Below are 23,589 nucleotides of genomic sequence, written 5' to 3'. Positions count from 1 at the left end.
GTTAGTCCTTGAATCCTTTTTACAATACATCAGAATGTAATAAAGATTTGCAAAATGAAAGCTGTCTGTGTAATTCTGTCATGGATATTTGCAGTCATTGCAGTTGTGTTGGTGATTGTGTCCATAGAACACATTTGTAATAGTGTATTGGCATATACTCTTCATATGTTATGTTCATATTGTTTGGGGGGGGGGTGATTGCTATGGTCCATGTTATATTCAGATATGACCACTTCGGGTGCTATATATATGTGTGTATATGTATATAGATATATACATTATTGCATTATTGCATACGTTTATCTATACCTCCATAGATGTGTAGATGTTTTTAACCTATCTATATATCTACATATATATGTAGACCTGTATATATCGACATGTGTCTATGTATCTCTCTCTCTCTCTCTGTGTATATATACATATATATATATATATATATATATATATATATATATATATATGTATATAAAATATATATATATATATATATATATCTATCTATATATATAAATATATATATATATATATATGAGCATACACCTTTAATTGGGTACATGGCAGGTTGTCCTATTTCAACACATTCCTCCCTTTTGTGTTTTAACCTGTCTGCATACACAACTGGGATAGGTGCATCCCAGGTAGCTTAGTGTTAGGTTACTCTGAAGATGGAGTACATGGTTACAGGTTCTACTCCTGGATGGTGTTATTATTTTACCTCTCAGAGTAGGCACTGGTAGGGAAAGTGTGAATAATGCACATTTACTCTGTTGTGAGCAGGTTTGCCCATGGTCTGTGCGACATTAAGCAATGGTCAAATGTGTGAAGCGCTTCTCCATTTATGGTGTTTCAGTGCCACTTACCATCACGCAAACATGTGGAAACCCGCTTACAACTGCCTAAGAGAGCTTTAATCCACCTGTATCCAAAAGCCCTTATTCTGGCCCTCAAAATAACCTAACAGCCCTTGCAGGTCTTGAACCCAGGAACATGAATACCACAGTCACTGACTTTACCACGAAGGCATCTGAGATATGCACGAATGTTATGGTGTTTAGAATATACATTGTACTACAGACATTCCTCACTACTAAAAAAAAAGTGTGACAGTCAGTTGGTGTACATATGTCTGATACATGATAATGTTCATATGTTTGTGAAAGTAGGTGTTGCAATGTGACATGACAGGGTGTATTATGAATGAGTAAGGTTCTTGCTTTGTGTCCTTTTTATATTGTCCTCATACTCCTTGTATGTCCCTCCAGTTCACTTACTGGACATCCGATCCAGGCCCTCCTTGATGCATGATTGCATTACCCATCATTCCTCCCCGACCCAAATCTTCACATACACAACAACCAGTCCTTCTATGGTGAATTAGGTTAATATTAATTGTTATAATACCAGAGCTGCATGTGTTTTGTGTACACTCCAATTCCTTTGGAGTGCTTCTGTGTCACGACATGTGTTCATAGATGTTGATATATATGGCTATTGATGTAAATGTATAATATATATATATATATATATATATGTGTGTGTGTGTGTGTGTGTGTGTATATATATATATATATATATATATATATATATATATATATATATGTACCTATGTGCAGACTTAATATATATATATATATATATATATATATATATATATATATATATATTTCATATTAGTTTGTAACAGTAATACATCTGTAGACTGGAATGTGTTGGTTTACAAACTACAATACATTACAATGTACTGTACATATGTACACAAAGTCACTGTCCCATTTGTGATCATTACAGTGAAATGCATATGGTATAAGGTGTAGTCTCAAGACCATGAAGCATGTGTACACCTCGGATGGCTTAATGGTATGTCCCAAGACTATAGTGTGCATGGTCCAGGGTTCGACACCTGCGATGCTTTACGAATGTTTTTTACTGCAGAATAAGGCACATTTAAGCAGTTGTAAACATGTTTAAAAGTGTTTGTGTGACATTATAGCATAAACACAGTTAAACAAACTTTGTAACGTATAACCTGTGTGCGCAAACACGGCCACATCCGCTAACTATTCCGGATATATTCATGTCAGTGACGTAACATCTCACTATGTGCTGATATAACATTACATTCTCTGTTGACTGTACTCTCCTGTACACATGGATTTATATGGGTGATTCAAATGTTTATTTTACAGATGATTACTACCTATATATGCAAGCTGTGGTTAAGGTATACTTTTGCACATGATAAACATCCCTGCCATTATCGGGATTGTAACCTCGAATGCACAGATACTATGCAGATGCTGTAACCATTACACTGTTGACATTAACGTTGCTTCAGCCTATTTCCTATTTAGATGATTTCTATGTGTAATCTAGGCTAAGCAAAGGGCGGGAGCCCCCAAACTCACTGAGCTTCACGTACTCTTGAAATAACAACATATAACAAATGTACTGTGAGACAATACATTGCATTCCTAACTATATTAGGCATAGCCCCTCACTGACACACTTCAAGGGAAACATTGTTGTGTGAATGGGTAACAGACTATACACCCCTGGGATCATGTGTCCCAGAACCATACAGCCAGGGGGTGGGGGAGCCTGCCCAGTTTGATAGCTGCAAGATCTGTTGGGGGAATTGAATGGTGTTGAATTGCCACATTAACATGCCCTCTTTAGATCACTTAGTGCCCCTATCACCCTCCACGACCCCAGTCTTCAACAGCTTCCAGCAACTCTGCCTGGAGTTGCTTCATTGGCTATCTTGACAGAGGCACAGTTACTTCATCAATAGTGCGAGGAAGGCCAACACACTTTTGCTATGCTTCTAATTGCCCTTGGGCAGATAGGTAGTTGGCTATCTGTGAACCTCTAACGTGCAGGCCATCATAGCCATAATATGTGAATAAACAGACCTTCAGATCACAATATACAGTGACAACTCACCATGTAGTCAGGAAACAGTTGAGTACAGCAAGAACATACAGAACACTGATACTTAGTCACTCCAAAAGCCTATCTTGGAAGCTAGAAGACTTGTATAAGTTTAAGGCTTTCTATTGCTTACCAGTAGGTTACCTACAGGGGAGATGAAAAACAAGCACAGATGGGGAACATGCATGCAAAGATACCATACTGGCCTATGTGTCAGCCTTATGCTTTGGAATACTGGCCAAGGCTATTGGTACCTCCATGGTGCCTTATTTAGGAGAGTCTAGAAGGTGAATACGAGCTCCACAAACAGCACAATAGCAGAGTCAATGAGGATTATGCTTCTCAACACCAGGGGTCATGATTACAACATGCATGCACTCACAGCACTCCTCAGGATGGACAACATCAACATCTGTGCATTATCTGAAATCTGTTTTAAGGCTCCTGAGAGTACACCAGCACTACCAGACTACAACCCATACCACACATTTCAGCCACAGAACATGGACTGACAGACATGGAGAGGCTATATCCATATTCATCAGGGATACCTACACCTCCAGGTTAGTGGGGCAGCATGATACCTCTGTGATCATCCATGTGCAGCTAACATCAGCCACAACCGCAATTTGGAATGTGGCCTGCTACAGATCACCCTCCATGACCCAGGACCTCCACTCCACCTACCTGGAGACAGTGGAGAACATGACAGTCCTAACGCACACCCTGGCATTGGTCGATGTCAACTATCATACCATTAACTGGGAAACGTACTCCGGTACTCACTTCCGGGACCAGAGCTTCCTGGAATGTATCACCTCATATGCCCTGTATTTGGTGGTAACCTCCCTAACATGGGGTGGAAACTACTAGATGTGGTCATCACCAACATGGGCAACAGGTGCACCACAGCAGAGGTTAACCAGTCACTGGTTAGATCTGACCATGAACTATTCACTGTTTCCACACCCTACCATCTTCCATGGATACCACAGTTTATACCTTCCCTACAGCTAAATTTACACTACTAGTGACAGGGGTGGGGGGTTTCATAGCCCCCATACTAAGGGGAAACACTGCTCAAGATACAGACAGATTTACAAATGCAGTCTATAAGCACCTACATGGATGTATGGATCGTGCCATCACTGGTAAACCAAGACTCACTCCTCCTAGACAAAGACACTGGTCTGTTGGACCTCTGCAATAAACAGGCTATACTACAGAAGTAGGACAGTGTTCCAGACACACAGCAAATCCCACGAAGGGCAGACATCCGTGACCACTATTAGTATGATATGTAGGTCTCTCATGACATCATCCAAGGCTAACATCAGCAGGAGAATACGCAAGGATTTGAAAGATAACCACAAAGCCTTATTTCGCTATGTCAAGGATCTACGTGGCGACACACAGATTTGCACTGTACCAGTGAAATATAGGACAAAATATGCTGACCCTACTGATATCGCCAACATTCTTGCAGATACATTCGGTGCATACTTCACCCCCTAAAGAGCCCACAACACTACCCGAAAGGTACAGTATCCCAACCATCAGAGACACAAAGGTGGAAATGGGCCTCTCTAACAGCAGAACACAGCATCAATAGAGGCAGATGTTGACCCAGATTGCATCTTGCAAACTGTACAAGACAACTTGCCCCCCACCTAATTAAGCATTCCTACCTCAGCCTCTCCAAAGGCTGCATGCCCATACAATGGCGCATGGCAACGGTTATTCCACTCCATCAAGGTGAAATCACAACTGACCATGGTAACTACCACCCCATAAGCCTGACTAGCCTGGTCTGCAATGGTATGGTTCGCATCCTTATGGCACTCGTTAACAATGACATTGGTAACCTTCGAACATGTGACCAAACCTAGGTCAGCTTGGTTGAGTGCAGTTCATGCCTACTGAACCTGTTTGACGTCTTACATACAGTCACCAAGATGTTAGATGATGGGGGAGGTGGTTCACACATACTACCTGGACCTCACCAAGGCTTTTTACACCATGCCCCACTCAGGTATTATTGATAAACACACCAGCCTGTACATTCACCCATACATCACAGGTTGGGCTGCCAACGGGCTTACACACAGAACCCACAGGGTATGACTAGCAGTCTCCAGGTCCAAGTCTTGAACAGTCACGACTGGCATCCCACAGGTCTCAGTCCTGGGAGCCCTACTGTTTGGCATATACCTCTCAGATGTACAGGCAAGCACAGGTGGATTACGACAGACCATGTTTGACAATGACTGCAAACTGGGAGCCATGATTGATAGTCCAGCTGACACAGACTTCACTCAAGGGACCTCACAGAGACTGTCACAGGGTGCCAATGACATGGCCTCCAGCCAAGTGTCACTAACTGCATGGCCATTCCATTGTGGAATTGGCACCCACATATTAAAACATGAGTGGCAGCCATTTTAATACAGATGAGGTAATGAAGTATCTGGGGACTAAGGTAGATAGTGATCTCCCCTTTGACAATCATATCTCCACAGTAGTTAGGACATCTTTCTATGTAGGCCATCTGATTACTAAAGGATTCCCATCTAGACATACTGGGGTTATAGTGCCCCTTTACTCATCACTCATCAGTCCCATCATAGGGTATAATAACCCATGTGGTATGTACCTCAGAGGACACGTCCAACAGCTGGGGGGGGTCCACGAATGTACCTCACCAAGAGGAATACTGGCCTCCAACATATGGCCTATGCAGCCAGACTGAATACACTCCTGCTTTACTCAGTGGCATCTCGTTTACCCAGAGATGATCTCCGCTGGCCAACACAGCCATGTCGAACTCAGGCTTGATGGATATGCTCCACCTATGGGAATCCATGTCACAGTGAGCCACACACTGTAGTGAGCTGACCTTGCCACAACAATAACCGGAGGATGCTGGAGGGACAGCTTCCTGTCACAGACACTCCCCATACTTTGGAACAACATCCCTAACTACATTATACAGAGACCCTCACTAACACTCTGCAAGAGAAACCTTGAAGGGTGGATGGGGAACAGTAGATGCACCCCAGGGATCCCGCCATTGGCTCTGCTCCACAGAGGGATGGTTAATGAATCAATGGGGTGGCAAAAGCTGACACATTTTGGCTGGCCTTATGAATTGCCTCTGGCAGTTGGCCAAGTACCTACCTATGAATCTATACATACAGTATCTGCATATGCTGATAGCTTAATTTACTGTTCAGGTGGTGACTTACCTTGTGCCAATGGCTGTTGCATGTGCAGTAGTTGAGAGCTGCCTAAGTTGGATGCATACAGTATACTGCCTATACATGACAATTTACAGGTAGTCTTGTGTGTGTGCCATCCATTTTTACTGTGTGTGCAGGTGGAGAAAGGTGTCAGTCCCTAGGTGCCTACACTGTCAGAGTGTGTGCTATATGTTCTCTCTTTGTCAAGGCATGGGCATACTGGGCACACCTCCATCTGCCTAATGGGGCTGGCTCAAGGTGCTCATGGTCTGAGTACCTCAGTGCCTGTGGGGCCCTTGGCAATGGTGGTGGTCTGTGAGGGCCTTCACCATTCTGTCCCTGCTGCAGCTGTTTCCACAAGACCATACTGTGTAGCATGCCACACACTATGATGTGCCTGGAGAGTACTGCAAGGCTCCACCAGATATGTCCAAGCAATGAAACCGTGATTTCAGCATCTCAAACACGCGCTCTATGATGATTCTGGTTTGTGCGTGTGCCTCATTATGGCATTCCTGCATGGGTGTGTGTGCATTTCTGATGGGAGTCATCATCCACGGTTCCAGTGCATAGCCAGCATCCCCCACCAGGTGGCCATTTGGGATGTCTCCCCTGGCAAATAACCGATACAGCTGTGAGGCATGCCAGATGTGGGAGTCGTGATAGCTTTCAGGGCTGCCAGCACACACATCCATGATAATGCCCTGGGCATTGCACATGACCTGGCAGTTGATGGAGGGGTATCCCTTGCAGTTTATGTAGCGCCTACCCTACTCACCAGGTGGTGACTTGATGTGTATGTGCGTGTAATCTATTGCACCCAGTACCTCCGGATATTCTGCCACACGGTGACAGAGATGCATATTGCTGGCCAACTCCTCCTGCATTCGGAGGATGTATATGTGCTCATTGGCATGTGGTAAAATGGCATCCAGGAACTGGTGTAGTACCCTAGATGCTGATGCCTGTGAGATACCCATGATATCCCCAGTTAGTCTTTGAAAGGTAGCTGTAGGTAGTATTCTCAGGCTTACACATACCTTCGTATCCACTGGGATGGGTTCCCCTTTGTTTGTTCTGGCTCTGAGGCGTGGCCGACACAGCTCCACAAGTTGCTGTAGAGTGTCCCTGTCCACCCTGTAACACTCTACTATCTCCAGATCATGTAGCCCCTGATAGGTTACCCTGGGTCTGAACACTCTCCTCCTCCTCTGGTGCCTGCGGTGGTCATGTGCACCATCCTCCACACCACCTTCAGTCTCCAAAGATCAAAGGATCAAAGCTATGGCAGCCCCTAACATGTACATAATAAAAGTTCCCCATCTGTATACACCACTGGTGCAGAGTGTATGGGAATACACAAATGTGTGTGAGGTGCTTTCACACTTTATAGTATTGTACTATGGATGCTGCTGATGTAAGTGGGTGTGTATGAGCTATTCCAGCTGCTGCGTGTCTTAATTATGGGTTTTGCAATGAGTACTGCATGTGTGGGGGCCTTTACTGTGGAGATCTACTTGCCTGCCTTGATTAATCTGTTGACCTTTAATTCACTTTTAGACCTGGATCCTCTCCCATTATCAGGCATGCATCCACCTGCTGTCTTTCTTGTTTTGCACTTTCCTACCCAGTCATGGTGAAATGTACCTTGTAGCTGATATACTGCATATTGCCTTTGTTCTGCTTTGACACTTTGCTGTTTTCTTTGCAGTACAGCCCCTCCCTTTCCCTGTTCTGCAGGTAGCTGCTTGCAGCCTTGTTAGCTGTTGTCAATGGCCCACTGTAGGCTCCTAGGTGTTAATTAGTCATTTGTACTCCAATTTCACTGCTGCAGCATTTCCTATATCCTTCCTGTTTCAGCTGCAGTGCACGCCGTGCATACCCATTTACCGGGTTTACCCACGTTTTCATCTCCGTTCACATGCATACTCTGTTACCTTGTGTACTCTCAAATAAGCATAGCTATGGGCAATTCTACACACCCCTATCCTGCAGCTTTGCCTAGCTAGGGGCAGACTGGTTTAGCAATGCTCCAATGTGCTTACAGCAATGGTGACACACCCCTTTCTTGATGTCATCTTTATCTCAAGGGCTCACCTCGGTGTTATAACACTACACTGTGAGGTGCATCCTTACACCAGCGGGGAATCTGCGATTCACTATTACTCCTCTCATTTTCATGGCATTGCCTACTAATTCCTAGCTACTGCGCATAACACTGTCACTGCCCCTTAGCAACCCTTGCACCAGGAGTATGGTGTAGCATATCTGCCATTGACTATTATGGGGAAATCATGATATGTGTTTAATTGCAGTTTTATTCTATATTTTTATATATTCCTTGCGATCCCCTTTACGCACCGCTGCCCTGCGCTTCCACGTCGTGATAGTGCGACTATATATATTAAATGTTTATTTTATATTTTGTACATGTTTTTTATGCCAATGGCTATATATTTAGCCATTGGCATATATTAACAATATAATACATGGGTTTGGTCAGCTGTCATGGCTCCAATTTTATGTTTGCAAAAACGTAAACCATTTTTTACAGTTTACATTTTTGCATGCTTACACTATGCCTGAACCACTTCCTGAATTGCTACATACCTTCATTTGCATGCTACACTGTTGCAAATGGGGTAATTAGTATACAAGGCTCAGGAGTTGTGCAGGCAAAGCATACACAGGTAGTGCACGTGGGAACGGCTCGTACCTGAATCGCTCGGCAGCCATCTTTGGTGTTAGAACGCCGATGCTACGCCTGCACCTGGTGCAAGCTTCATGAATCCCGAGGAATGAGTTTTTCTGTCTGCTAACATGGCCTTTCACACCATACTGTCTCAGTTACAAAAAGAGAAATAAATATGAAAATATAAATAAAAAGTGGCAAATGGTGATTAATTTCTCTAGTGCAGGACATCCTAAATGAACCAATTTTTGCAGTTCCTCCTTACTCTTTCCACTGATGCCTGTCATTAGCTGGTAAGTTACTTAATTAAAGACGCAACTGCCAAGAAAGGTCTGGATGCCATAATGCAGCATGGATATTAATACTGGAAGTACACAAAAAGGAGTTATAGGCTTCAATGCATTAACATTGGCTTTGACTTTCAAAAAGTAAATTCAGAAAGGGAGCCTGGAGGAAGTTCACTTGTGACCAGCCTCTTTATGAAGGTGTCTCCCCTAACCTCACTTCCTGGATCCTATCAGAAAGCCAGCAGACTTTACAATGCCCAAGTGGAGTATTGCATCAAATGCTTTGACCTGGTCATGGTAGCACTATGCATCATTTTGCCCTCACCCATCGCATTGTCCACCAGGTTGATGAGGCATGATCTGCCTCTGATGAAGTCAAACTGGGTTGAATCTATTTTCTGAAGGTTTCCTATCTCATTATTAATTATATCAATGATAATTTTTCCATGACTTTACATATGAGACTAATCAGACTTATGGATCTGTAGTTTCCAGGGTCCACTGATGAAACTCCTTTGTGCTGAGGAATGACTGCTGCAGTGCCCTTACAAGCCTAGCCAAGTTTAACCCATGTGCTCAAGGCTGTCTAGTTCAATCAGACACTAAAATCAACACCTATTGCCCCTGTCCAAGAGGACATAGGTGGAATGCCTAGGTGAATTTCCAGTTACCCACCCAGCAGACCAAAATATTCTTAAATAGGGCCAGCCAGGAGCTTTGTTTAACATGAATAGGGAGCCTTTTCCAAAGGTGGGGCAACCTCTGTGAGACAAATCTGTCTCTCCAGCAAGTTCTGTTGATGTCACATACCAGGTTAAGGTCCTTTGAGAGAGTGACCTGTATGCCATTTGACTTGCAAATGTACAGCATTTCCATTAAAGCTGGGCCAGAGATTGCTCTACATGCAAGGCACAGGTTGCCTCTGAGCAGTCTGTATGACACAGAGTAAAGTGACAATGATTTTAGTCTGTCAGCATAAGACAGATCTTGAAGACCCTGAGTTTTCTTTGTAAGGAACCTTTGTGGTCTCTGCAATTGCTACAGGTGTTTGGAAAGGAACATACCAAAGGGAGTGTTGTACTCTATTATTGGCCTGATGAGGGAAGAGTACACGGGGGCTATAACCTCTTTTTTCTCTGGAGGCAATCCCCTTCCTTATGAGATGAACAATATAAAATGCCCTTTTTACCACTGTGGAGACATGGTGATCAAAGTGAAAGATGCTATCAATCTGTGTGCCCAGATCTCTCACAACTGACTGAGTGCTTAGGGTATTGCTATTGATGTGGTAGTTTGCAGGAATATCACCCTTGCTGAAAGGGATGATAATGCATTTTTTTTGCATTAAGTTTAAGACCATGACTTTGGCACCAGTCATTAGTCTACATAAGACCATCTTGCAGGATGTTGACATCACTAGAGATTTCAATGATTGCTCCCAGTTTGCAGTCATTAGCAAACTTTGTCAGCCACAGTTCTTTAGTTTTTAGGCTGTTCTTTGGAGAAGTAGATTCTGAACAGTAGGGGTCCCAGAACTGATCCCTGTGGAGCACCACTGGTTACAGGTCTGCTGGAGGAAGAGGAGTCCCCTATCTTGACCGTATAAGTTCTGTCAGTGAGCCAGTTTGAAACCCACCCGACAATATATGGGTCGATATCCAGGTGGGTGAATTTATCAATGATGCCTCAGTGGGTGATTGTGTCAAAGGCCTTGGCTAAGTCTAGGTAGGCCATATGCACAGATTTGCCCTCGTCTAAGGCTTTGGTGACTACCTTGAAGAAGTCCACCAAGTTTAATAGGCATGATCTCCCCTTGACAAATACAAACTGGGTGGGGTCGAGCATTTGGAGATTTCTTATATTTTTGTTAATAAGGTTCATGATGATTCGTTACATGGCCTTGCAGGTAAGGCTGGTCAGGCTAATGGGTCTATAGTTCCTTGGGTCCTTGGATGTACCCTCTTTGTGCAAAGGGATGGCAGTAGCTGTTTTTCTTTCTGCTGGGATGAAGCCAGTGCTTAGGCTGCGATTGAAAAGTGTGCCCAATGGTTATGCTAATTCTTGTTTTAACCCAAGCAGAACACAGCTCGGGATGTTGTCTGGTCCCATAAAGCCTGTGTTTTTGGCCTTAGAGAGGGTGTTTAAGACTTGCTCCTCAGAGATACTAGGTGGGAGACAGGTGTTAGGGATGCCTTGGGGTATATGTGGCGAGGGCAGTGGAATGAAATATACACTGAACCTGACAGCCAGCAGGTTTAATATATCCAGCAGTTCTGTATATGTAGTACCATTAACTATGAGTTCAGTGCAAATCTGGACCTTACCTTTGAGGTTATGGAAGTAACTAAAGAAAGCCGTATGATTATCCTTAGTTGGCAAAACTAATTTGGATTCATGGTTATCTTTATAGGACTTCACTGGGAGTTGTAGTTGCTTGCTTAAGTTGAGGAGGGAGTGTTTCCAGTTTTGAGACCATTCCTTCCTGCTCTTAGACAGCAATTTCTTTCTTCTATTCTATAGCCTATGAATGGTAGCTGTCCACAAGGTATGTTTATTTTTTCTTGAAGACCTTGCTTTGGTTCTATCAGGTTCAGCAAAGTCAATACAATTGTGCAGGTGCTCATATAATGCATTGGTGTATAACACAGCATAGGTGTCTGTTCTATCAGTGGGGGAGGGGCTAGGAAGCCATTTATGCTGTCACATAACAGGTTGTAATTGGCCTTGGAGAAGTTAGTTTTTTTAGTCTAGTTATTGCTAAGGAGGGGTCTTGTGTTATAGTTACTTCTAGTAAGACTGATTTGTAGTCAGATCTCACCAGGGATGGCCACACACTGGGAGTGGTGCAATCATCCCCCATGTTGGTGAGCACCAGATCCAGGATGTTTGAGCTCCTTGTAGGTGTGTCAACCAGGTGGTTCAGGGCATTGGAGTTAACAAAGTCCAGGAACCTTTGTCCAAGTGAATTAGAACCTGTATAATTTATCCAGTCAATGGATGAGTAATTAAAGTCACCCAAAACCAGGGTGTTTGGTGTGTCTTGATTGACTGAAGTAGATCTAAATAAGCTGACTGGATGTCCTGATTCATAGAGGGGGTCCTATATCTGGCAATGACCTGAAGAGGGGTTTTACCTACAGTCAACTGCACCTGAAGTAATTCAAGGGAATCATGTTGTTTAACCAATCTAGAGGTGTACTTATCTTTAATTAATTGATACACCACCTCATTTAGTTCTCAAACTTCAGTTTGTGGTCTGAACATGTAAAAGGAAATGTAACCTGGTATAGATGGGGTGCTCTCCACAGCCTTAAACCAGATCTCAATGACTGCACAAATGTCAGCATCTTCCAAGGTGAGGATTGTTTCTAGTGAGTGCAGTTTCTGGTTTAGACTCCTAGTATTTAGCAGCATAACCTTGAGGTTGTTTTTAGAGGTTATTTTTACATCAGGAATTTTTGCCTTGTGACATTGCTTAAAAAAGGCACTATGGGGTAGAAAGAGTCTTAGCCAGTAACCAAAATTCCAGGGGTGACAGATGAAGACCATCTCTGGCAAAGCATCAAGGTCTGTCAACCATGTCATCCCAGGCTGACAGATACTGGATCCCCTTTAAATGACACCAGAAACTAAGCCAATTGTTGAAGTCAATCATTGTTTGTTTGTAATGAGGTATCATCCTATGCAAAAGTTAAATGCTGCTTAAGGCTAGGGATATACATGCCTGAGACACAAAATCAGAGAGCTCAATCATGTCTCTCTTCATATAGTCCAGTGAGGTACATTTCAAGTTGTTCACACCAACATGGACTATGACAGAGTCATAATAGTGCCTGTTGTTGAGAGACTTTAGTCTATGTGTGATATGTCAGATCCTGGCACCTGACAGACAGCTGACCATGACTTTTTCCTTAACCAGCCTGGTGAGAGGGACATCTGTGTTTCTCACAATTGAGTCACCTATGACTAAGATGTTTGTTTTTGTGTTATTCCTTAGGGGCTTGACTGGTGAGACACTGGTGTGTGATATTGAGACACTGGTGTGTGATATATTGTGTGTACTATGTTCTGCAGAGAATGTATTATGTGACACAAGACCTGGCTGGAGACTATGAATAATTAGTGACTCCAGAAGTCCAGATAGGTCATGCTTCAGGCTATTTTGAAGGCATACTAGGATAATATTGGGGTTCATCAATCTAGTGTTCTTAGCTTTATGGAGTGCATTTACGACCTGCTCCCTCGTTATAGTTGGGGGGGTCATACTAGGCAGTATTACTTGGGTGGGAGGGTGGCAGAGAGAGAGGGGTAAAATTGTAGCTGAGTTTTTTGGCTGGCAAATTTGTTATATCTTCCATGTAAGTGGTTCCATTAACAATCAGTTCTGCACACTGTTGTGCACCACTTTTGAGGCTTCAGACACAGTTGCCCTTGGCCTGGAAGGCTATCTTTACCTCAAGATTAACTTTAGCAGACTTTATTTGCCTTAGGTGTCTGCTTAGTCTAATGAGAGAATGTTTATCTAGCTGGGTGTTGCACTTTCTAATTTTAGCCTTGACTTTTTACTTTTGTTATACAACCTGCAGTATTTATGCTCAGATTACACCATGATGGTAATTTTAACTATGACATTTTTCTTTTGTTATTTGTTTTTTGAGTTTGTTCGAGACTTGTTTCTGGTAGGCACAGTTGTCTCTATGCATCTATTAACATGAATTGTACAGAGTACAATTCTGCATAGGCATCTATTATCTCTGGATTTGAAGGAGCTTGAACTTTTGTCAAGTAATTGCCTCCTAGCTGTTACACAATTTGCTGGGATCACAGCATCGATTTTCATTTTGAAGGAGACCGCTTTATGGTATGACCTTACAAGAAAGGTCACTACACTTGCAATATTCCCCAATATTTGAATGTAACAGATCCAGTATATTTGCACCTCTAGGAGGCAAATGGAGTAACTCTTGCAGTGTATTTATGTTTACAAAGTTTAGGAATCCCTGGGCTTTAAAGTTTCTGGTCATGTAGGATTCAAAGTTTATAGCAGGGAAGTTTAAGTCCCCCACGAATACAGTATTGGTTTGAATAGTGTCTCCATTATGTCTAAGTATGGATTGAGAGTGATAGAGTGGGATCTATAGTTTGCAAGGACATGACATGGGACTCTACCTATGGTAATTTGGACATGGAGAGAATCAAGCATGTTATCCTGTTTGACCAATCTTGAGGTATGTTTGTTTTTGAAGCAGATTGAGACACCTCCACCTTTAGTCCCTGCATGTGCAGTAGCTGGTCTAAATGTAATGAAGGTACTTCCAGGGTGCTCTCTTTTACTTTAATCCATACCTTGGTAATTACATAGATGACTTTATTTTCCAAGCTGAGGAGAGCTTGGAGGGAGTGGAGATTCTTGTTTAGACTCCTGGCACTGAGCAGTAATACCCTTTGATTCCCTTGAGTTGATTTTACTAAGTTGGAAGGTTTGTCAATATGCCATTGCCTGGAAAAGGTACTGTGGGGAAGGACAATGTTTTAGCCATTATCCAAAAGCCTAGCAGGGACAGGTGCATACCATCCTTGGCAAAGAAATATTGTCTGTTGACCATATCCTTCCATGCCTACAAATATTGTACCCCTTTTGAATGACACCAAAAGCTAAGCCAGTTATTAAGGTCTATTATTTTTTGTTCTTATTGTGGCATCATCCTTGGTGAAGGTAGAATACTGATAAATGCTGGGCTCATATCAGCCTGGGATACATAGTTCAAGAGCTTTGTAATGTCTCTCTTCATATAGTCCAGGGAGACACATCTTAGGTCACTTACACATACATGGACTATGACTGAGCCATACTGATATGACTGAGTGGATAAGTGAATTTGCATTTCCTGGATCATGATAGGCAACTGACAGTGGTTTTCTCCTTGTTCAGTCTGGTGAATGAGAAAACAGAGTGTAATATGACTGGCGTATTGGGTAGTGTGTTGGCTTGCCATATGGGCTTAGTAGTTGAGGCTCCATAATATGTAGTGCTCGGTGTTGTTTCAGTAGAGTGCTTCTGGGTTTGATGAAGATAACTGGTGCATGTCAAGTGTCTGTGAGGTCTTTGGGGTTTAGGAAGATTGTTTTTTAGTGCCTCAGAATTTGATCATCTTTGCCTGCTGCATACTATTTGTGGTGGGTGTAGCATGTGTATTACTGACAACCTGACTGTTATTTTGAGTGCTTGTATGTGAGAGTCTTGTCTTCAGTGACTTAGTCTAATTACATCTCTCATCCCCTTACATAATGTAAAGTTTTTTTTTAAGGATCAGTTGGTTGTCAGTGAACATCAGCAGATGGAGAAATTGGGAAAGTGCATTTCCATGATGTCAGGTCCTTCTAGGTGAATTACAAGGGTTTGGTAGAACAGAAGTTAATTGTGGGCTACCTTGGGTGCTTTTGAGGCTAGAAGCAAAAATAAAGTTATGTTTGGATAAAGTCATAAATTAGTACTCCTCAGTGTGCAAACTAGAGGCTCTTTGCTCAACTGAGTTACTGGGCATGGTGTCAAAGGTAGTTTTATAGAGGAAATTTAACTTCCAAGTGCCTGCATCTATGTAAGGCACTGCTAAATCTGAAGAGCCCTCTGACCAATGAAACTACTTCATTTTAAGCCTTCCTGCTTATTTCCCAAGTCAGACAGACCACACTACCCCTACTACTACTAGTAGATGAGTAATCACAAGTCTTCTTAAAGGAAAACCACACAAAGTTAGCAGAAATTGAAAAGCTAACAGAATCTGATTCAGCAGCTAGCTAAGCCAACACTTTTTATGGTAATTTTCAATCAATTAATCCTGCAGCAAGAACATTGAAAAGAAATGCACTTATAGCCTTAAAATGCAGATAAGTGCAATAAATAATTTAAGAAAACAACAGCAGTACACTTAAATAACTTAAAGAAGTGCAATTTTTCAAATAAAAGAACTCTGGATGACACTAGATGTGGCAAAAACACTGAGTACACAGCCTAGGATGCTAATCAATTGCTCAGCTCTGTGGGTATGAGTCAAGACCCGTGCAAATACATCAAATTTATAGAGGCAATGTACCAGTGGGGGCTATGGCAGATAAAAACAGGTGAAAAACTACAATGTAACAAACAGATAGGCACCAAAATGCAACTTTAAGCAGAGAAATGACAGCAAAATTTACCAACAACACTACTTATGAAAAAATACAGTAATAAATTATCAAATAAGGCCTGTTCTGACTCTTCTCATTCAAAGATTTATAGCCTCTGTCATAAAGAGTCATTGTAATTCATGTGCTGAGTTTGTATATAAGAGAAAAGTTGGATCTACTGTCACATTCTTGGGAAAAAAAATACCTTGGACTTCAGTCTTTCCTGAATCAATCAATTATTCGGGGTTGATTCAAGAAAGACTAAACCATCAAGAGATAAGAACAAAAACAGTAGTAACAGTAACTTACTACATTGGTGAGAAGCAGTAAATATTAACCTTAAATTATATTTCCCCCTACAAACAATGGTAGGATGCAGTCCCCTGTCTCAACTATAGTAAGATCTGATAACCTACATAACTTTAAAAATAAAATTAGTACCTTGCTTGGGAAGCTTTGCTTTACAATTATCAATAGCCAGTTAAAAAGGCACAAAGAGTATCATGCAGTTACATTGAAACAATGCCTAGTCATTATACTATGCCTGTTTGTCATGGAAAATTCTACCATTCCAGAGCAGTGGTGGGCAAAATATGATTTTGTGAAAGCTTAAAAAATATAAATGCCTATACATTTTTATGGCTTAATGAAGACAATTATTAAATAATCTGTGATGTGTTATATATTCTGTAGGTAACTGGGAATATATGTACTGATTTATAGTTTCACAATTAAAAATTACTCAATCACATTAGACTACCTAAAATCAGGAAGCTATTTTATGTGATCAATGTTATCTATTAAAAAGCATGCAATTTTATTTCATGGTACTAGATACTTTAAAGATCAAGTGCAAAGTTTTTCTTTTTTTAATTATGTCCTCAACTTGTAAAGAAGGCTTATCGATTCTAAAATGCATATTTTTTACTTTAGTTATTTAGTGGACCTATATTTATTAAGTTTAATAACCTTGTGTTTCTGTTGACTGCATTACTGTATGCTGAGCAACTGTCCAATTACTTCCTGATTCCATGTAATCCAGCCCCGCCTTCTGATGATGTATTATAGTGGGGAGAAACTGTTTTTAGTGGGTTGGCATTTTTTCTGTAGTCTGCTGCAGATTTTATTACAAAATTGCCAGAATGCAGCACAATCAGTTACTCAGTCAGACAATAAAACCAAATATCTATCTATCTATCTATCTATCTATCTATCTATCTATCTATCTATCTATCTATCTATCTATATATATATCTTTAAATGGAGGGCAACAAAAGTAAGATGGATCAGGATAAGATTCTTGGTAATGTGTATAGTGCTTGGAAAACAGTGTAATAAAACAGATGCAAAACTAGTAAACCATTGTCTAGCAATGGATTGACTGTTCAGTTTTAGGGAGGAAAACTACAGATATGTTAACCGCATACATTCTGGATTCAACCAGAATAGCAATTATAGAAAAAAAAAAAGCAAGAAAAGAAAAGAAAGCCAAACAATTAGGAGAGTGAAGTGCTTTTCCAGTTTTGAAAATTGGTAAAAACACGACATTGTTGAACAGACAGCAGCATACTTCTCAACTTATTTGATGAAGAATTCTGGACGCATCCAAAAATAATGGGAGGATAAAAGAACAAATCAGGGACCATTTTTAAATATGCCTTTAATTCACTTAAAAAGTTAATAGAACAACAGGTTTTGCATTAGCATGCCTTTTCTCAACACAAGGAAACATAAAGTTCTATATGGCATTATCGGCTGATGCAATGTCCAGAGATAACCAGAAATTCAAAACTTTTATGAGGGATGGGGCAAACCTATGAGCAAAATCAGGGACAGCTGAGAAGTTTGGCTAGAAGGCAAAATTAAATATTCCTCTGTGGAATTATCAGGTCTATATTATATGTTCAAAGTTTGAAAACTTTGAACGTTAAATAATCGAATTTAAATGTTCAAAGTTTCAAACATTGAACATGTAATAAAAAAAAAAAAAGAAACAGAACTTACCTGACTAGTGTAGGCCCCCCACACCCTCAGCTCTTTAAATAAACCAACTCCGAGACCTCACTATAGTGCGGTAAAGGGAAGTTTTCCCTTACTGCACTGTAGTGCAGTCTCGGAATTGGTATATTTAAAGAGCGGGGGGTGTGGGGGGCACAGTCCCCCATGTGTGGGGTGCAGGGGGGCTTGACCTCCTGCCTACAGCTGTTAGTTTTGGGTTTGTTTTTTTTTTATATATGTTATGAAACTTCGAACATGTGATATAGACCCGAATTATCAAATTTAAAACCTGTTAGACACTTCAGCATAATACACTGTCTATCACACTATAGTAAACAATTGTCTACTATGGAAAGATGACTTTACTGTAAATTAACTTTCAAAGATTCACAATTTATTTATTTATTTATGTATTGACATTTGATTGCCGCAAAAGTCTGAATATGTTGAAGCCCATTTTCAGAGGAGGCCTGGGGAGAAAAGCTTCAAATTATTACAAAAATTTTAAGAATAACAAATTTACAATCTTCAAAAACAAAACAAAATCATCTAAAGTTTAGATAATTATAGCAAATTAGATATAATATAAAAACATTGGTTAAGAATCGATAATAATAGTTAAAGAAATTTTAGATGGATTGTAGAGAAATTCAAGGCAAGTTAGTCTAATACAAACAGGAATTGCAATATGAACTGAGGGATAAACAGGCTTATAGTATATTTAGAGAAAAAGTCAGGGAAGATAATTTGATAGAAGTAAGGAAGTAAGTGAAGAAGGAAGAGTAAAGAGGTATAAGTAATGAAAAAGTACTTGTTCACAAGCTGGATTTTACCCATGAAGTCTTTCAGAGTAGTTTTGAAAGATGAGAGGGAGGGTATTGACCTGATGGATACAGCTAAGGAATTCTAGGCCTTAGTAACTTTGTACAAGTCCAGATAATGCCCATCAAATTTGATAGGTTTGTAGAAAGACAGGAGATTGTGGTCATTGGATTGCAATGACTGACTGGGAACATAGTTGTGTAGAATGTTTTATAATGCTGGACAGGCAGATAGATGCTAGATAATTTTATAGGTGGTAAAAAGCTGTGTATATGTTAGTTAATAAAGCAGTTTGAACCAATTGTGCTGTACAGTGGTGGGTTCTGAAAGGGGTATTTGCTGCAAATTTAACAATTTTGTTATAGCATTGCTTAAGTTTTAATTTTGTGAAGCCTGGAGGAAAGTAAGGATGGGAGCTCTGTAAAGAAATGTGAGCAGGAGCTAAGTACTAACAAGTGTAGTTTTACTTGTGTTGGTGAGAAAGTTTTGGGCTCTATAAAGCATCCCCAGATTTTGATGGGTCTATATTAAAATCTTGAAGAGGCAGTTCAGCTTCATCGATACATACTGAACGAATACACTAAACCATGATCATTCAGAACAGCGGTTTCTTTCCCTGGGGAAAAAAAATCTCTTGCCCTCAAACCACAAACACACCACTTTAAACTAAACAAACTGGGGGGCTTCAGCTCCCCACAAACCCAACATAGGGGGCTGTGCCCCCACCCTCAAACTAAATATACCAACTCTGAGATCGCATTACAGTGGAGAAAACAGCAAACTAAAATGGACAGCCAAGTGATTTCTTTCCCAGGGAAAGAAATCGCTGTTCTGAACGATCAGGGTTTAGTGCGTTTGTTCAGTATGTGTCGATGAAGAGGCATTTGCTGAAACACCTCTTCAAGATTCTGATATAGACCCATTTTGATGAGTTTTTCTTATGCAATTCTGTATATGAAGGTTGAATGCAAGATTAGCATTCATTATCACCTCTAATATTTTGCTATGAGAATGGTTGTATTATCAAAAGAGAAAGAAGACTTTGGGGAAAAAGTAGTAGTTTGGTCTTTTTCAGGTCGAGCATAAGTTGTGAGTTATGAAGTCATGTTTCAGTGGCTTTTAAAGCTACCTGAGTGTTTTTTTTTTGGAAGTGTAGTATGTTGTCAGATGTGCATATGAGGGTGGAATCATCTGTGTATTGTATTAATGTGGCTTGTTGTGTGGCTGTATAGAGGTTGTTGGTGAAAATGTTAAAGAGGAAGGGAACAAAGCTAGGGCCTTGTGGTACAAATTTGGTGACTGGGAGGTAAGGAGAGAGTGTGGAGTGCCATTTTACTGACTGATACCTATTGGACAGGTAGCTTTTGAACCACAGAAGGTGGGCTGGGAGAGACCTAGTAAGGACAGTTGAAGTAGAAGTTTGCTATGACAAACTGTGTCAAAAGCTTTAGACAATTCTAGAAATAAGGAAGATACTAGTTTGCTATTATCTATAGTTTTATTGACAGTATCTTATAAGTTAGAATGGCAATGCTATTACTATGGGAGGGATGGAAGCCATGCTGTGTGGAGATAGGAATTCAACTATAAAGATTTGTTTTACCATGTCTTTTTGTTATAATTATGCCACTATCTTGTAAAATGGGCTTTATTATTCTAAAATTATTATTATTATTATTATTATTATTATTATTATTATTAATAATTATTCCAAATGTTTTCTTATTCTGCACTAATTCCTTGTGATATAACACACAAACACACTGTACAGTTGGTCTGTCATTGAGGTGATTCACAAATCAGTAGTTTTCTCATTAAGATCCATTGGTAGACAATAATTTATTAATTTTACATCTGTTTTATTACACTGCATGCTTATCATTTTACACCTTACTAATACTCTTACCGTGTTCCATTTTTCTTTTGTTACATTTCATTTGTATTTGCATTAATAAAAATTGTAGTAACAATATTCTTACCTCAGCCCTCTTTATAGACTTATCTAAAGCTTTTGACATGGTTAATCACCAGCTACTGATACATTTACTAAAATCCCTTGTACTACACACAAGCTCAGTAAAATGGTTCCAATCCTATCTTCACAACAAGCAACAGGCAGTGCATTGGGACAATAACTTATCCAACCACCTCCCTATTACCCATGGTGTCCCTCAAGGCTCCATCCTGGGCCGTCTCCTTTTTTCTGTTTTCATTAATGACCTTCATACTAATATTCCCCAAACCACCGGCATACAATATGCAGATGATTCTACTTTAATTTTCTCAGCCTCATCTTCCTCTTTTCTGTTCACCCTCACCCAGCAGGTATTCCAAACTGTTGAAACATGGTTCTTAAAATGATGTCTAATCCTAAACCCCAAGAAAAAAAAAACTCTTACTTTTCTCTCCCAACCTAAAATCCACTCCTCTACACTTCGCAGTAAAATCAAACAATGGCATGATTATATCATCTGATTCAACAACCAGACTCCTTGGAGTTGAGATAAACAATAACCTAAACTTTGATACTCGCATTAACAACACTATAGAACTAGTCAACAAAAAAACTGGGCTCCCTCTACAGAATTAAATCTTTCCTTACTCCTCTTGCCAGAACTACCATTGCCCATACCCATCTTATCTCCACTCTCCTCTATGCCTCTCCTATTTACACTTATCTGTCCAAAATAACTACACCAAACTTGCAGTTGCATACAATAATATTGCCAGATTTGCCTCTGGCTCTACATTTAGAACCCACCACTGCCTAAACCTAAAACACTTAGGATGGCTTGAACTGCAGAACTTGATTCAATTCCATCAACTTACAATAGCTCAGAAAATCTTGTACAAACCCTCTAAAACTCCTATATTCACTACCCTTATTACCCCTTACAGTAATCTTAAAATCTTACGCTCTTCAAATAAACTACTCATATCTACCACTAAATGCAACAATATGGCTAGTAATTCCTTGTTCTCTAACACAGTTGGGAAAACCTGGAACTCTCCTCCTGAAAATCTTACTGCAATTTCCTTACTTCCAAATTTTAAATCTCAACTCAAATTTCACCTCAAAACTCAATTGCTCTGCCCCTGCACTAACCCTGATTAACATTGTAGGTGTGTCTACCTACTTTACTGTTCTCTTCCTCCAAACTTAACTTTTGTTCCCATATTATCACTTCTCACCAAACAACCTAACACTTTTATAAGCATCTAAAGATCTTTTATCCTTGAGGAAAACCTCTCATATTATAAATGACCTTTCTATATGTTTTCCTTTGGTATTGTATTTACATTCCTGATACTACATATGTAACTAAATGTTTTTCACTAGTCTGTTTAATTGTACCACTGCAATTAATGTTTTTTATCGATGTAGAGCTTTTCTCCCCAGGCCTCTGCTGAAAATGGACATATATCCAGTTGGACTAGCCCGGTCAACAAACGTAAAATAAAAATAAAATAAAAATATGAATATAGCTGTATTTATTTATTTGCTTGTTTGTTTATTGTCTGACTGTAATCTCCTGCAGAATACAGAATACATGCCAATCCATGCTGATTCTCAACTCTAATATATCATCACATGGTGGGGCTGGATGACACAAAATCAGGAAGTAACTGGACAGTTGCTCAGCATACAGTAAACAGAAACAAAAGTTTATTAAACTTATTAAATATAGGTCAGCAAAAGTAACTAAAGTAAACATTACACATTTCAGAATAATAACGTCTGCTTTACAAGATAACAGCATAATTATAACAAAAAGAAATGGTAAAACAAATATTTGCACTCAATTTTTAAGAGCGTACTGTTTTACTACAACTGTTTTATTTTCAACAACTATAATAGCCCAGTGATATGCACTTGGTTTGATCTCACCTACTGCAGTCAAAACAAAATAATAATCCACTTTCTTTTGATTCTTTCAGCACCATATCTGTACAACAGCATATGAACATTGTATATCAGTAGAATCATCCATTCATTGTGGAGAGGTATGGTTTGCTAGTAACGTTGATTCATAATGTAGTGCAGCAATACAGCTCAAAATAAAATTGGGCAAAATACATTTCCCTTAATCAATAGCTCTACATAGAGAAGATGGCATAGTGACAGAAAACTTAAAATTAATGGTACTGGCCGAAGCCTCTAGACTGTTGCACTGATACAAGTACAAAAGAATATTCATAGGTTCATACTAAATTAACTGCCCTTGTGAGCCATTTTAAGCCTAGCCAATTATTTCTTGTGAGACTCAAACCCTGCACCTTGTGTTTGTAAGGCAAACACCTTACCCATTAGGCCACTGACATATCTTTAACTAAATTGATGTTTATAAGCATTCTTTATCAAATAATATATCACAGTATTCTATGAAACAATATAGTTCATAAAATTTTATGATGGAGGAAGGCATGGTGAGCTGATAAGGCAAACTAA

This window comes from Protopterus annectens, chromosome 11.part0 (genome assembly GCF_019279795.1).
Source record: "Protopterus annectens isolate FY-2018-M chromosome 11.part0, PAN1.0, whole genome shotgun sequence".
In the NCBI taxonomy this organism is placed as follows: Eukaryota; Metazoa; Chordata; order Ceratodontiformes; family Protopteridae; genus Protopterus; species Protopterus annectens.
This window is presented reverse-complemented; position numbering follows the sequence as displayed.